Source organism: Thamnophis sirtalis, unplaced genomic scaffold (assembly GCF_051295495.1).
Source record: "Thamnophis sirtalis isolate CommonGarterSnake01/CBP01778 unplaced genomic scaffold, rThaSir2_p1.2 scaffold_1, whole genome shotgun sequence".
Taxonomy (NCBI): Eukaryota; Metazoa; Chordata; class Lepidosauria; order Squamata; family Natricidae; genus Thamnophis; species Thamnophis sirtalis.
The window spans coordinates 141,237,098-141,254,659 of record NW_028261381.1 but is presented as its reverse complement, the minus strand read 5'-3'; the positions used below and the strand labels follow the sequence as shown (position 1 = coordinate 141,254,659).

At 39.4% G+C, this 17,562-nt stretch overlaps 1 protein-coding gene across 8 annotated transcripts in view; it reads left to right on the top strand.

Annotated features, from left to right (window-relative positions):
- The window catches only part of BCL11B (BCL11 transcription factor B), a 161,178-nt gene that overhangs the window by 59,446 nt on the left and 84,170 nt on the right, over positions 1 to 17,562 (top strand). The gene's annotated exons all lie outside the window — the stretch shown is intronic.

Here is a 17,562-nt window from a genome sequence, read left to right as displayed (position 1 = left end):
CAAGGAACAACATAAATGATATGCTATTTTGTTTTTCTTTGGCTGTGTGAGGAAATGTCTGTCAAAAGTATTACAGTTTTGCTGATATCCGTGGTAACAACTGCCTCACCATGTTCCACCTCTAGGGAAGACGTTTTAATTCAGTAGGCTTTTCTACGCAGGAAGTAACCACTATTGCATAAATATTTAAAACTTTTTTTTAGTGATTAATAATTAGGTTCTTTTAAGGTTCAGGTTATCTTTAATGGCTGCTTTTTGTCTGCGGTTGATTTAAGCATTTGATCTTTTTATTCTACATTATGTTGTTTTGAATAGACTTTTTGGTAAGTTGTTTTGAATATTTACAAAGCTACTGAAAATTTTTTAATCATTTATATAAGAACAAAGAGAACTAAGAAGTAGTAAGATAGACACATTGACTAAGGGAATAATCCCATATATAATTTAAAATCAAATACAATTGATGTCATTGGTAATTGGTATGTATTTGGAACACTTCCCTCGATATACAAGGTTTAGAATTCATCTGTGTAGCACACTTGTTCTGGCTGTTATTGCCAACCTCTGATATCTTTTGGAACATAGGCTTTCAGTAGTTCACATAGTGTGGTAAACCATGGTTAACCATATGGTATTAAATAAACCACATTTGAAAAGGTTTGCACAATATCCTGAGGAATAAATAATTATTTACAAATCACAATGCAAAGGTTCACATTGCAACCTAAGTTAAATCATTCAACTCATTCTAGCTTCATTGTGTTATCTTTAGATTGAAAGGAACCTAAAAGTAACCTGTTTTCAAAACCAAGACATCCCGCCACTAAAAATCACATTGGCAGTGAAAAGTGTAGATAAATCACTTCAGGGTGGAATTGATATTTCACTTGTCAGCTGTTTTTTAAGTTTTTCGGTTAGATCAGCTTCTAGAGTATTTAGGTAGCATGCAGCATGTTCTCATCTTCCATCAAATTAGGGAATAAAAAGCCTTTTCTTGGTTCTCCTTGCAGTTCTTCTAGACTCTGAAATCTGGAATATTTGCCAGAGCAGATTTCAGGTGGAAGTTAGAAAGGTTTTTTCCTTACATATTTTATTATTTTGAAGGAAAACTCTGCAAAGCATGCAGGCTGGTTGCATGCTGCCCAGAGTCACTTGTTTTGTGAGATAGATGCCTATATAAATTTGAGAAGTAAAAAATAAACATCTGATACTAGCTAAGAAAGGGTCATTTTCTCTCTGGTTCTCATGAAGAAATATCTCTTTTAAAATGTGATCTATATGTATCCTCTAAAAACAGGTTTTTTCCCCTTAATCACATACCTATATTCATATATGGGTAGGGAGGCTTAGGTAATATATTATGCAAATAGATCTTGTCTTGAAAAAATCTTAGACATTTTAATCAGTTTGGATCATAGTATAAAAACATCCTATCTCATTGCCATCCTTCCTTCCATTTTTTTTGGTGCATGGTTTTTGTTGCCATTGCAGATTAGACCTTTTTATCGCTTTGCCTCTTCTCAGTCCTTTTCATACAATGGTTCCAGGAATTGGAAAAAAGTGCTAGAGGATGTCCCAGTATAAGTGACAGGCAGAGCTGTTAATTTTATTTTTCCTAGAACAACTGAGTGTTGTTTTTATATACTGAATTTAAAATGGTAAATCCAATAATTATTTCAGAGGCATTTGAGAAGGGATCATAATCCAAGTAACAGAATACATAGAGCTTTTAATCTGTTCAAAGACTATAGAAAAGTTTTTTGGTATTTCTGTAATTATTTATGTTCTGAGTTAAGAAATAAATAAAAATATTATTTGTGGCAAAAAGATAATTTCCTTTCAACTAAATCTGTTCTTTCATAGGGAAGTGTTATGTTTTTAAGACTGTGCATAACCCTTGAAAGAAGGGCTTTGGAATGATTAAGGGTATATAAGAAGCACTTTTTATGAATTGGTGAAGCAGCTGACTCTTTTGCCATGCTTACATGGTTGTATCAAAAGCTGTTCCTTGCTGTGTCTGCATAAATCTCCATGCACAGCCATTTCCTTTGCATTTTTCCCAGTAAAAGCAAAGTGGCTGTGCTGGAAAAGGCTTCTGAAGCAACTGGATCGGATTGGAAAAAGATGTGGATAGCTTAACAATTCAAAAACAGATGGTTTGTAACTGTTCCTGTGCATGGCAAAGTGATTCCTTTAAAGGATTCGTAAACCCCTACTGCGTATTCCAGGTTTTGTTCTCTGATCTTGTGGGGGTATTGTAAGATTCTATTGGCTGAAATAATGCTCTGCTTGAGCTAGCTGTGAACCTTAAAACACATTCAGAATTTAATGTGGCATACAACAGTGTTCTTGCAAATGTATAGAGATTACACTATGGATAAATTGATGTTGAGAGGGCTCTGCATTCTGAAGATCACTTTGTCATCCTGCTAATTTAAGTTTAAATTGCTACCTCCAAAGTCTTCATATGTGCTTATGAGACTTAGTTGCTCCCATCTCATAGCTGTTTTTTGATTGATTTATATCCAGTACACGTTATCAATGAAACTGTTTCTTTTTAAACTCCATCCTCAACTTAATGTACCCAAGGCTTTGAATATAAAGTAGTGGTGAATCTTGGTTGGTTGTTTATATGTATTTATGATAGGAAATTAAAGTTTAATAGATCTGTGAAAATCATTAAGTGAAGAGAGGTTTGCTGCCTGAATCTTCTTGAAGCTAGCAAAGTGTATACTCAAAAGACTTAGAGCTGTTTTGAGATTCCTAACCAAGGTCTTCAGGGCATGAGTGTATGCATGGGAAAGACACTTCTGTGGGGAAAATCTCTTGGTATTGTTGGAATAAATTTAAAGTTAAGTTTATTTAGGCTTGTGTATGCATCAAAATTCTTGAACATAGCATACTAGAGGTATGAAAATATTTTTATTAATTATTATTAATAAACTAACATTCAGAACCTTCCTGCTGGTGAGCATTGAGAATTTTTGAATTGTTGAGATTTTTTTAATACAGTAATTTATTTATTAAGTTTGTTGCCATCCATTTTGAAACAAGATGATTCTATGCAGATTACATTAAAATCAAACCAAAAATATATGTATGTGTATAAAACCAGAGATGGTATTCTGCAGGTTCTGACTAGTTCTAAAGAACCGTTGGGGAAATTTTGAGTAGTTCAGAGAACCAGTAAATACCACCTTGGATGGCCCCACCATCTATTCTCTGCCTCCCGAGTCCCAGCTGAGGAAATGGGGATTTTACAGTAACCTTCCCCTGGAGTGGGGAGGGAATGGAGATTTTACAGTAACCTTTTCTTGGAGTGGGGTGGGAATGGAGATTTTACAATATCCTTCCCCTACCACACCCATCAACCCAAGCAACACCCACCAAGCCATGTCCACAGAACGGTAGTAAAATTTTTTGAATCCCAGCACTGATAAAATCACATTAAAATTGCAGTAAGATACAAGTTATTTTAGTTAATACATAGTTCATAGTTCTCATTCTCCCCACAAATTCCATTGTGGACATAAGGAAGCGCTTTTTACGAAAGTAGAAGTAGTAGCTTTTTTCTGAAATAAACATATTTGATATAGTAGAACTGCTCTAAAACATTGCTTGAATTGCTTACTTGCTTCATAGACTTTGATGTCCATATTATTATAGTATGGATGAATGAAATAGAAGTCTCCATTCATATTTGATAAAGAATGAAGCAAATTGTTCAAATTGACAGTCTAATGTGAGCTAACTGCTAAGGATAGGTATTTCAATTTAAGGAAAAAAAAATCTCACAAGCCATATTACGTCAACCTTCTATTCTGTGTGATTACCTAGTAATGCTACAAAAATTGTTTAATCCCATATGTTTAAATGAGCTGTGAGTGGATTATACTAGCTGCAGGTCATGGTAAAGTGATTTATGACCATGCCATTTCTCTATGAGTATGGTAGAGATTGGATTTCACACATACAACCATATGTACAAAACTACACTCTTTTGAGAGAAGTCAACTGGTAATAGGAAAAATATTCTTGCAGCTTATAGGGTTTTCTTTCTACATTAAGGTGACCAGATTTTCAGATTGGTAAAGAGGGACACCATTGACCGGGGGGGGGGGGGGGGGCTTGATTAAAAATTTTATATTTTGTCAAACATGACCCCAGGACACTGAAACCATCATAAATACGAATCTGTTGCAAACATCAAAATTTTGATCACGTGACCATGAGGATGCTGCAACGGTCGCTAAGTGTGAAAATGGTCGCTAAGTGTGAAAATGGTGATCAGACACTTTTTTCAATGCCATTGTAACTTTGGTCACTAAATGAACTGTTTGAGACTTGCATTATAATGCCTTATGCCAGCTTACATTTTCAAGAGAGAGAAGCTAAACTCCTTGTTAGAATTGAAATAGAAATGAAGAGTAGAGTAAAATAGAATAGAATAGTTTATTAGGCAAGTGTGATTGGACACACAAGGAATTTGTCTTTGGTGAATATGCTCTCAGTGTACATAAAGAAAAATAAAATGGTAAGATAGTGGGATCCTTGCTGCACCAAGCCTTCACTAATCCTCTCACTTTCATCAAAAACAGTAAAAATCACTCATGCTTTTTTATTTCTATTTATTATTTTGCTATGGCCACATATGAATATATATGCACATTCCAAACAGATTTTCTTACTAAACAGCCACCATTCTCATCCATAGGCCACTAAATGCCTCACCAACCTTTTCTGTATTCTTTCATTTCCTTCCATCCATTTATTTATTTAATACAGAGTAGATTAGGCTGTCAGCCTTAGTCATTCTTCTAACATGACAACAATTCTTACCAACAAGGACGGTATTGGCACATTTTAGCTAATGCAACCTAAACATAAGCAAAGCCTATTTCACTTCAAGTATGCTAACTTTATTCTATGCCTTCCCACGCATTACATGGCTTGAACGTTCGCGGATCGCCACCAAATTGCACAGGTGGTTGTTCTACCAGATGGACATCCTTACTTTTTCTCGAAAACGGGAGAGAGGCTGCCTTTCCTAGTCTAGCCCCGTAACAACAACCCTACGAGGTAGGCTGGGTTTTTTAAAAAAGCGAGTGTCGGGGAATTCTGCAACTGCATCACCTCTTCGCTGCTCTCGCTTCCCAGGGAGCTCCCTTTCCTCTCACCAAGCAGCCCGTTCTCGGAACAAAACGGAGAGGCTCAGAGGCGGATACGCCTGGCAGTCGATGGGGACGGTGCTGAGAGGGGCGTGCGCTGGGAAAGGAAGCTTGCGCGGTCTGCCTCTGAGCCTCTCCGCGCAGTCACCCCCTTCCCCGTCACGCCCCCCACCCCAAAAACAAACCACCAGCGCTCCTCCCGCTCCCCCACTCCCCAGGCCTGCAGCGCCTTTTCTTCCCGTTCTGCTCCGAGCCACCGTCACGGACCTCTTTTGGCTCCGCTCTAGGCACGGGCCGCCGCGCCGCCGTCCTCCCCTCCATCATTCCCCCTCCTCCCAGAGCACCACCGGAAACATGCCAACCTCAATACGGATGCAAAGGCATCACATCGCCGCTACCCATGTTCACGAGGCGCCGGGCATTGCAGGGCACAGAGGAAGCCAGCAGACAGAGGGGAGACTTGGGGAGGGGGGAAGGAAGAGATCCCGTCCAAGGTGAAAAGAGGGAAAAGCGGAGAGCCTACCCTGGATGGGATCTTTTCCTCCCTCTCCCCTCCCCCCCCCCGGTCTCCCGTCTGTCTGCTGGATTCCTCTGCGCCCTGCGATGCCTGTCTGGGTTGGCTTCCTTGGACACTCAGCCTCCACCCCCACCCCCACCTTCCCTCCGACCAACTGTCAGTTTATTCTTTCTCCACGTGAAAGCCCTTTAGTCAGTGGAGTGTGTGCTGGGAGGAATCTCTCTTCTCCTCCCTGCACGGACCCCACGGTGCCTGCATCAGAGCTCGGGCGGGATTCAGGTGAAGGAAAGGACTTTTCTTTTGCCAGCATCAGAGCTCGGGCGAGCAAAAGCAAGTACCTTAATCAGTGGACTATGCGCAGGAACGAATATATCCCCTCCTCCCTGCATGCATCCACTGAATAAAGTGCTTCCTCTGGCCCGCCTGATCTCTGCTGCAGGTGAAAGGGAGCTGGGAGGACAGGAGATTCCTCCCTCCATGTGAAAGCTCTTTAGTCAGTGGAGTTTGTGCTGGGAGGAATCTTTCTTCTCCTCCCTGCACGGACCCCAATTCCACTTATGGCCTCAGGTCTATTTACCAGTTAGAGGGTCTGGAATTGATCGTTGCCAGTTGGGGGGCGCAGAGGAACCCAGCAGAGAGACGGAGACCGGGGGAGGGGGGAAGGAAGAGATCCCATCCAGGGTAAAAAGAGGGAAAAGCGGAGAGCCTACCCTGGACGGGATCTCTTCCTCCCCCACCCCCCGGTCTCCCGTCTGTCTGCTGAGTTCCTCTGTGCCCTGCGATGCCTGGCGCCTCGTGAACATGGGTGGTGGCGATGTGATGCCTTTGCTTTGCAGGTGCCTCAGTTGATCGTGGGCGGATCTCAATTGATGAGGAACTCAATAATGGTGGCACATAAAGCTTTTTTCCCCCCTTGGAAACTGAAGCTCGTTTAAAGAAAAAGGGAAGGGCGGGCAGCTTCACGTAAGTGAGTAACTCCGGCGGTGGGAATTGGGAGGCTTTGGGTGGGCAGCAGCGCTTCCCTTGCAAACGGGGATCAGCGCACTCGCTGCCTCCCCCTCCCCTGGGAGGAGCTCTGCAGCGGGACAGACGAATGGAGGGGGAGATCACCCCTTCCTTTTCCGAGCGCCCAAACCCCGTCATCCCTGGCCTGCACCCCTGCGCCCAGGCTCCTTTGGGTTTGGGGCTAATCTGAATGGGTGGAGCAGGGGATCCCCAGGGCGGAGGCCTCCCGGTGCAACGGTCTTCCGCAGCTCCGGAGCTAACCTTCGCCTTCCCGCCCAGGATTGCAAGGCTGGAGGCCTCGGCAGCAGCCACCCCCACCCCCAGCCGGCCAACCCTCGCCCGTACCATGAGTTTACCGGCCAGGTATCCATTGAGCTGGAGGGCAGGCACCGTGGCTTCCTCGCGGCTAGTCTCCCTGCTTTCCCCGGGCTCGGCTCCATTTCCTCCCCACCCATTTTCACTCCCTTGACTGAGGCCTTCGCCCCGCCCAAACCTACCTGCCAGCGGACCCTTGCTACGAACCTCCACAAGGAGAACCGATACACGTGGCCGCCTCTTTTCCCTTGCGGCCACTTCCAGCCTGCCTTCTCACATGCTGGTCAAGCGCTACCCGCCCGTCCTTCGCTTTGGGGATCCTTCGCTTGCTCTCTTCGGCGCGCTTTGCATTTTTAGCCCTCACTTCTCATCTCTGCCTCCCCGGCTCAGCTGCGCCCTCGCTTCCCCCACCCGCCAACGATCATCCCAGAGACTGCAAGCAGAGACTAAAGGAAGACCGCATTTCAGTTAGCGCACCTCGGAGTCACCGATGCCGGCTTCCCCGCTGCGACTGGCGGGAACGGCAATGAAAGCTCGGGCTTCACTCCTCCGTCTGGGGCTGCGGCTAACAGGGATGGCCAAGCGCTTTCCTCAAAAACCCCGCCTTCCACACACACCCGGCTTCCAAAATCTGGGGAGTTGCGGGGAGGGACGATCTTCTTCCCCTCTCTCAGGTTGCCCGGCCCCCCCCCCCAGTTCCTCTCATGAGTAGCTCGCAAGGGAAGGCCTTCCCTTCCCTTGCTAAAGGCCACCGCCGCCCACCCGAAGCGGCGAAGCCTCCCGATTCCCACCGGCACCGGAGTTACTCACCAGGGCAGTGCAGCAAAAACAAACAGCGGAGGCGAAATGAAATGGAGACTCGTGAGAGTCACAACTTGCGCGGCGTGCTTAAGCGGACTCCAGCCAATCAGTGAGCTGGCTGGGATGGAAAATTTTAAGCACCCTCGTGCGTGCTTAAAGTTTTCCATCCTAGCCAGCTCACTGATTGGCTGGAGTCCAGGCCAATTAAATCAATGAGCGGCAGGCTGGGCTGGCTTAAATTTGTAGGTAGCATAGAACAGAACGATGAGCCAGCCCAGCAGCTGATGGGCGGGAGCTGCGAGCGCCAAAAAAAGCGTGCCTTTTAAAAAGGCGGGCGGGACGCGGGAAAATGCGTTGGAAGGCGGGTGTGTCCCGCCAAAAGCGGGACGTCTGGTCACCTTATTCTACATAATCTTTGTTTATACCTTTTAATAAAAGGTAATCTAAACATACCATATATGTGAGGTGCTTGTTGTAAATCTCTAATAATAGATTTTTTTGAAATACTGGATATGTATAATACTCATACATATATCACTTTTACTAGCATTCTCCCCCTTTCCCCTCTAAGTAAAAATAAACTATGAAAGCTGCAATCTGCATATGAGATCAGAGAGAATGGACCTTTTATGTTGCTGGAAGATATCTATATCTTTTTTTGGATACAAGGGAAGGACTGTTTGGGACAATGATGTATAGGGAAAATTGCAGAAGGAAAAAGGATAAAATTTCTTACCCACTTTATGTTGAAACCTCTGTGGGTGCATTTCATAAAAGAAAAACAAAATTCCTATAAGGACAACTTAATGTAGCTACAGTGCCAGAGAAATAATAATTACAGAACTATTTCTGTTTTCCTTTGTGGTCCTTTGCTTCAAATAGCTGACCAGGAGTTGTGAAATTTTACATTTCATTTTCACAACTGCACATTTTCAGAACTGCACAGGAGTATGAAAGATTCTTAGCTTTATCAAACAAGTGAAACTCTCTCTCCCCCTCTCTCCTTTCTCCCCTCCCCCTTTTCCCCCCATGTGATTTACTGACCTTACTTTTGAAAATACTATTTTTGTGAAACTTAAGAATTTAATACTTAAATTAGCATGTTTGGGCTTTTAGAAAGGCAAAGCTTTCCATAATCAGCTGAAGAAAAAGGGTAAAATGGTTATTGTATGTTCTAACCTCTGCCTTCTCATAGATAATTGTTTTTCTGTGGTACAAATAGCAACCTATGATTCCCAAATCCCCTTTTGTGGTGCTTGGAAGCACAAACTAACCATGATTGTTGAGAACTGATGCTATGTTGCAACTGCAGTTATGCCACATAGATAGATCTCAAGTAAATAATGAAATGGAATCCATAAAGCTCAAATTTAACTCCTCCCATATTTGTCATGTACTCATATTTACTTTGTGGTTTTAGCCACTAATGGCTTATTCACTGTTGATCTATGGAATACAGTTATAAAAGTGGAAAGGTCTTGTTTTTCTTGCCCTTAGGAGTTTTGAACATGTAGTTTCTCATCTCTGGAATATCATAGAATACTTAACCATGCAATAATGAGGGATTCAACATTTCTTATTCCAAACTGCTTAAAAGTTGATGTCATCATCTAATTAATTAATGGTATTTGGAATGAGACACCCATGTTTATCATTTAAATCATTATTATGTGCTTCATTGTGACTCTTTCATAGAGTTTTTAAATAGTAAAGCTGAATTCATAAAACATCAATAGATGAAGGCATTGATAGGTGTTAAGTGAGACAGAAATCTGGTATAGAAGGCCGGTGATTTATAAATTTATTTTCTCACTTTTTCCTTTCCAAGGATACACATCTGAAACTGCCTTCTACTGCTCCATAAGGCACTGGTAAGAAGCAGGGATTAGAGCTTGCCATGAAGAGGATCTGCTGTAACTTTACCTTTGCATCTACATATATTTGATGCAGTTGAACACAGTGACTTTCCTTATGCTAAACAAGACCATTCCAGTGTAGTGCAGACCAATTTGCTTCTCGTGATGACTTTTCTTAGGACTTTCCTAGCCCTGAACTATTTTTAACAGGATAAGGATATACCCAGGATAGAATCCGGGGTGTTCTTCACACAAAGCGTATGCTCTCCTATTGAAGTATGACCTCTCCCAAAGATGTTGTTTCTATGGAGATTTGAAACTTGTCCATTGTGTCTCATGTTCTCTCAAATTGTTCATACACTCTGTGAAATCCCTAAGCCTCTACAACACTTTGGAAGAGGCACAGAGTCAGAGAAATGTGGCAAAAAAATTCACCTTCCTGCTTTTTCAACAGCGCCTGCAACTCCATTTGCCAGAAAGACGTGTCAGGTTTAAATATAAGGTCTTTTAGCACTCAGTGTACCACAGGATGCTTTTCAAATGGCTGAATATCTCTTGGGAGCAGCCTGATAACATTAAAACAAAAACCATTGATCATCTGATGGTCTGTATAGGTTTGGCATTGCCTAAGTTATAGATTTTCACCATTTATAGCTTTCTGAGCTTTTTTCCACTTGAGAAGCCCTGTTGTAGATTGTAGTGATAGAAATAAAATTCTCCACACACCTTCCAAAGCCATATAATGAAAACCAGTGCATCAAGTTTCCCAGTAGAATTATCCTTCTGTAGCTCTATCGGTTTTTAACCAAAACATAATTACTATTTTAAAAAAGCCCAATCTTCTTCTCAGGGTATGCTTTATGAGGAAATGGGCTTTTCGTCTGTGAGCAAACAGTATATTTAATTATGATTTCCCGTTCCTGATCCAATCTTGCTACTCACTTAGACATTTTTTTTCTATCCCCCATTTTAAAAAGAAAGCAGCTGATAAAACATTGAACCAATGATTTAATTTTTTTTAATTGTATGGCTTCAATTGGGTTATCTGCCTATCTTGTTTGTGAAATTTTGTGCTGTCTTTGCTGCTCAGGCTGTGACTCCCCAATCTTCCGCAGTTCTATTTCCATATTCCTGCATGCTTGTTCTTTGTTAATCACTTGGCAAGCGCTTATTTGAATATTAAAAATTTCTTTAATCATCAAAGGCAGGAGCACAGCTTCATGAATATTCATATTTTTTTCTCCTCAGACTGGATTCTAGTTCATTACCCTGCAGTAAAGCCAAACAGTCATCAATCGCACTCATTACTGCCGCTGGCGTTTTGATTGGCTGCCTGCTGTTGGTAGCTTTCTCCCCCCCCTCCAGCTTTTCTGTCGTGTACCTGCCAACAACAACAACAAGGAAAAAAAGCACACACCCAACAATACAAGATTTTGGGGGGTTGAAAGCCAACTTCACAAACTTGTCATAAAGTCTTCATCACTTCTCTCCTCCCCAATTTCTCTCTTTTATTTTAAATTCAAAGTGCTTTTTTTTCAATAAAAGGAGAAACTTGAGCTTCAGAGATGAATATTTGTCAAGAGAGTTGACGTAAGTTTCATTTGCATAATGACTTTGTACTTCTGCATTAATAAAATTTGCATATGAAGCCACGTTAATTACTCCTGATCATGCTTTTTGCATTCATGCATAGTAATTTTCTCTGACTTGTGAGAATTAATGTCTTGGCATGGGGGTGGGTGGGTGGGATAGACAGGGGGAGGGAGTAAGGAGACTATCAGGTTTCCATGCCAGTGTCCCTCACTTTCAGCCTCTCTTTCCTGCTCTCAACATTTCTTGTTTGATCTATGACTCATTTATACGAAATCAGTAGGAATTCTGGATGTAAAGAAATGCATTTTTACAATAAATCCTTGCTTGCTTTAAAAAAAAAGCAAGCAGGTTTAAAGGGGCTATAAGAAATCAGTTGCTCCGTGATCCTGAACATTAAAAAAAAACCTTGCTACCTATGCATTTTGATCAGAGATTTTGGCTGGTGCATTGGTGAACATTCAAGCTCTTTTGGTTATCCTTCAGCATGTTGTATGTGTATTTGTTCTTCTTTTTCTGTAGATGTTGTTTTATGTGCATTATGATATATTGACTACCAGCTTCTTTTGTAAAAAAATATTTAAATGATTAATAAGAAAGAGTGAATCAGCTAGGTTTTGGAAAAGCTTTATAATATTTCTTTCCTAAATTGAATTGTATATGGAGGTAACTGAAGTCAGTCTAGCTATCTATGAATGGTAAAATTCTGTAGCAGTACAATAGTGACTTTGAATCAATATCCATAACAGGCAGCGTTGCTTTAAATTTTGCGCCACTGGTTTAACAGTATGATTATTCATAGGTAAAAAAAGGTTAAGAATGTCAGTATCCAATACAATCCCTTGAATAGCCTTTTGCCTGCTATTGTCTTGTAACACAAAGACACACAGGATTTAGAGCATCTTTTGTTTCAATAGCATCCAAATACTTTGCACATGAATTCCAACCAGCCCCCCATGTAATTTCCAATTCCTAATCTTTGCTTTTGCTTCTGTATTTAAAGTGGTGAGATGTTAAATTAACTAAAGGAGAGATTGATCTAAGATTCATATGTGACCACAGCAGCTTCACATCCCAGTTTAGTTGATAGATACACCTAAATTTTGTTGAGAGCCATAGTCTTCTTGTTTTGACTGGGAACATATGTTGTATGCTAGTTCCATGGGACCTAGGATAATTGTGGCTGTCTTTCATGTATGCATAATTTTTTTAAGTAGAATACATGTATATCAGTTGTGATGGTCTATATCACATGTAGTGTGATGTGGAAAATATATATAATTTGTGTATTATGTTTCTAATATCTATGAAGCAGTTTGCAATTCTTTTGTAAAAAATAGCTTAACTTGAAAAATTGTGTGAGGTTTGTAAATTTCTGAGGGAGATGGGTGTAAAGAAATAGGCAATATGATTGATAAATAAATAAATAATTTTGTGTGCAGCTTACACAAAAAGAAAATGGTCATGTTTCAATTATGAAAATCAGAAGACTCTTAAAAGAAGCTTACTCTTACTCTTACTCTTACTCAGACAATCAAAGGCAAAGGAAAAAAGAGTGAGTGCAAAAATTGTGTTCTTACACAGGTTTCTGTTTGGTTTATTTTTAAAAAATGTGGGTGCAGTTATGCATTAGCAGTGTTTTCCCACAGATCTTAGATACAGATGAAAATAAATGAGGAACATACCTTAAATGTGGCAACCCAAGCCTTTTGTGTATGTTTTAAATTTTATTTGGATCTTGTGGTTTGATTTTCTTTGACTGCTCTCGTTTTCTTTTTGTGTGCGTATATGTAGCTTATGTGATGAGAGAGGAAGTATAAAAAAATATCTTAGATGTGTTTGGTATTCATCAGTGTCTACAGTCTCCAACCCAAAGTTCCCATCTGCAGTAACGATGTTTAATCTAGGCCAAGAAACTATTTGTTTCATACTCATTTGCATTGGGGGATGATTGCTGGATGACAGGGTAAAGGTAAAAGTGAATTTGATTACTGTTAATTGTTCTATTTTTAAAAATCCATCTTATCTTGCTGTGTGAAGTGGATACTTTTAGTAGGTGAAATAAACTGATCCAGAGACCTGTGGGGTTTATAGAGATTTTTTTTTCTCTGTTTCCCTAATGGCCATACAGGAAAATCAAAGTACCAGAGAGATTGCATGTTCAAAAGCAGACTTAAATTCAAGCCATATTTACTGGCATTCTTCCATGAAAAGCAGAGGGGGTGCACTTTTTGAACATTCTTGATAGCTTCTGATATGGAGAGTCCAGTTCCAAGTTTTGTTTCACTGTAGGAAAGATAAAAATGAAAACTCACGTCAATATTGAACCTGTTCTGCTACTTCAAAAATTGGTATAGCATGTAACTATAATTTAATGATACCTTATGGTCTAAAGAATATACCAATATGCAAAATATATAGTGTATTTTATATTCTAATATATGCCCTGTGGAATAAGTCTGTTTTCCATTTATAAGAGAATTCTACTGGTATTTGGGTTTTTTCATTTAGCAAGACAGAAAGTAGTAACAAAATGTTATTTCACATGATTCAGGTCTGCTGTATTATATTACCTTGATTTAATATTTTCATATTAATTATGATTCTATTATTCTGTTTATAATATATGTGCTTTAAACTAGAGAGCATATACCTTTGAAAAATGGAAAAAGAATGAAAATAATAGTGATGGTGATGGTACGAATAAGCAGTTCTAGTATTAAATATAATTCTCTTAGCTGAGCAAACCTATTCTCCATTTTTAATTAATATCCATTGACAGTTTGCTTTCATTTTTTTTCTAAACATACTATATATGGACATTAAGGGAAGGGACAGAAATTTAATTTTTAAATTGAATTATTGTAAAAAACATTACTTAACTTTTAAAGCTGGCTTAATAGGATTCCAGTAGATCAAATTCTAAGGCAAATTTTTTCTTGTGATTGGCAAAGCCCAATAACATTAATCAGGAAGACAAATTATAATCTGGAATTTACTGCTATAATGATACAGCAGTATCATTATGGATTATGGATTTTTGTGATATTGCAATAAAATTTTGCAATATAAACTAGCTTTTGCTCAATGTCCTCCCCCCCCCCAATTAATTCTGCCTGCCTTCTGTCCTTCACCCAATTTTCCCTTCCATTGGGTTGTCAATATTATGTACATATTGAGGATAGATTGCTTCCATTTTCCTGGTTTCAGTCTATTTTTTTTAAAAAAAATCTAAAATACTAGGTTTTCTTGAGGATGTTCTCTTTGACAACATGAAGATGAAAGAAGAGTATTGATTGAGGATATCTGAACTGCAAAAATCCAAACAACTGTAAATAACAACAGAGAAATCACTTTCTGTATGCAGTTGTCATTTGTGTGTGTGTGTGTGTGTGTGTGTGTGTATTCCGTGTTAAATAGAAATATGACTTGGTTTCTCCAGCACTAGAAGCAGATTTAGTTGTATTTCCTTTAAGCAGCATTGCTGTGCTGTATTTGACATTGTACTGAATACAAATTCATAAAATTCATACCTATGTTGCTGGTAAATTAAGCACATAATGTATTTCAAACGCCTGTAGGAAAAAAATGTGGTGTTTGATAATAATATTACATTGCACGAAAATGTGACAAAAAAGCTTACTGTAAAATATGAGAACTGTAAAAGCAAAACCTGTAATAATTTATTAGTCCCTCTTGCTTCTGTTGTTATTCCACCATATCCTGATACTTTGGTTTTTTCCAAAATCTAGAATATTTATAAGAATTATAATGGGATTAACCTTGATGTCTCTTAAAAATAATAGCACTACAGATATGAAACTAGAGAAATCTTAAAGCTTGCCAAAACTGTAAGTTTTGCAGTAGGGAAATAATTACTATTATTCTCCAATTTGGAGCTAGCTGAAACCAACGATTGTACAGTGAAATATCTCAGCTATTACTAAGCAACATTGTCTATATGAACAGTTATGTATATTTTCATATTACACATTTTTTATCTCTGTCTCAAAGCATAATTCAAATATGTAATTGTTTTCTTTTCATGGTAAGTGCCACCTATTAAATTGGTATTTATTTATTTGTCTTTAACCCATTCTTAATTCTAAAATTATAGGTGATGTATGTAGCTCTTGACTTACAACAATTGGGATCAGAAAAATCATTTTAAGTGGCGTGGTTGTTAAGTGAGGCATCAAATAGCCACCACCAGTTTCATGACCTTTTTGGCCATGGTTGTTAACCAAGATATCACATGACTATGACTTGCAACCTTCCCTAATAGCTTCCCATTGATTTTGCTTATTAAAAGCTGGCTCGGAAGGTTTCAGATGGCAATCACGTGGCTTAGGAATGCTGCAACCATCATAAATGTGAGTCAGTGGCCAAGTACTGAGATCATGATCATGTGACTGCAGAGGTGCTGTGACAGTTGTAAGTGTGTTTATCAATCACAAGTTATTTATTTCAGCATAACTTTGAATGGTCACTAAGTGAGTGGTCATAAGCCAAGGACTACCTACATACCAGAGGTGTCATAATCTTTGTATTTCATGCCAGTGTTAGATATAGGTAGTCCTTGACTGATGACCACCATCGAACCCAAAATTTATATTTCTAAAGAGACAGTTGTTGAATGAATATTGCCCCATTTTATGACCTTTCTTGCCACAGTTGTTAAGTGAATCACTGTAGTTATTAACTTAGTAGTGTGGTTGTTAAGGGAATCTGGATTCCCCATTGACTTTACTTGTCCATAAGTCTCAATCCACCCTAGGATATTGCAGCCATCACAAACATGAGTCAGTTGCCAAGAATTTGAATTTTGATCACATGACCATGGGGCTGTTGCAACTGTCATAAGTGTGAAAACTAGTCACAAGTCACTTTTGTTAGTGGCATTGTAACTTTGAATGGTCACTAAATGAATGTAAGTCATGGACCGCTCTGTTTCCCTGAAAATAAGATCTCCCCACGTAATAACCCAAACGGGCTTTTGAACGCATGCCCTAAAATAAGCCCTTCCCACAAATAAGCCCTCCTGAAAATATTGCAACACAGTAGCAGCCATGAGGTGACTATGTTCACCGCCTCCTGCACTTAAAAAATAATAAGACCTCCCTGAAAACAAGTACTTATTTCAGGGGTCAAAATAAAATAGGACCCTGTCTTATTTCGGGGGAAACACAGTACCTGTACTATAGGATAATGTAGTTTTCCCAGTTTGGCACACTCCAGATATGTTGAATTCATCCACCAGTTAGCTCAACTATTAGGTCTATGGGTTGGGTCAGTATATCTGGAGGAGACCAGATTGGGAAAGGCTGCATTTTTTTTTTGCTTTTTCTGCCTTATCTGCAGTTGTTTTGAATAATTTTTCTCATTACTTTTACCTATTAAGAACCACTTCGTCTAACAGAAGAGGCTGTAGGCCTGACTGTCTTAGAATTATTTTGGCAACTATTCAAGAGCCCAAGGGATATGACTCAGTGCAGAAGATATTAGCCACCCTTGTATTTAATTGAGGTGTGGTTTCTGCAAAAAAACTTGCAAAGTCTTGGTCAGAATAAGTTACATAACATGTTAAAGCCTGTGGCCTTTGTGCAGTTTGGTTTGTTAAATTCTAGAGAGAAGTTAAAAAAGCTGAATGGTATGTGCCTTTTCGAGTTCTGTGAAAATTGCTTCTCAAAATTCTCCATCCTATTTGTGGAGAGAGTTATCGGTGTTTTTTTTTCTCAGATGAAAATAAATTACTCCAGTGGGTGCAGTTAAATAGTAATGACACTAACTTTGATTCTTTCTTTTCACTGTGGATATTTTTTGCGGCTTTTGAAAATGGAAGAGCAGGAATGATATTGGTAGCCATTTTGTATTAAGGTCATCTGGATCTAGGAAACTATAGGGCTATATATAGAAAAGTCTCTATATAACCCTAAATATCTATACAAAAAATTTGGACTGCAAAAATCTTAAACCTCAGTAGATGGCAACAATTCAGAATTCTTTACTGACAACTAGTGATTGTCTGGATTTTTAAACCCAGATATGATAAGTAAAGAAAAATTAGAGTAAAATTGTAAAGTGATTTTCAAAAATGTGTGTGTGTTTGTATGTTTTGAGGGAGAGGGTTAAAAAGGGCTTCTGAAAATGTAATCTCAGCCTGTGGCTGTTTTGAAGTGAGACTAGTCCTGATTTGTGATTTTTACAAACAACTTTTCTCTCTTTGGGAAGCAATTACACAGTGAATGTGGGATACATAAAGGATCAGCAATATTCATACATTGTAGGTTTGGTGAAACTAAGAGCATCA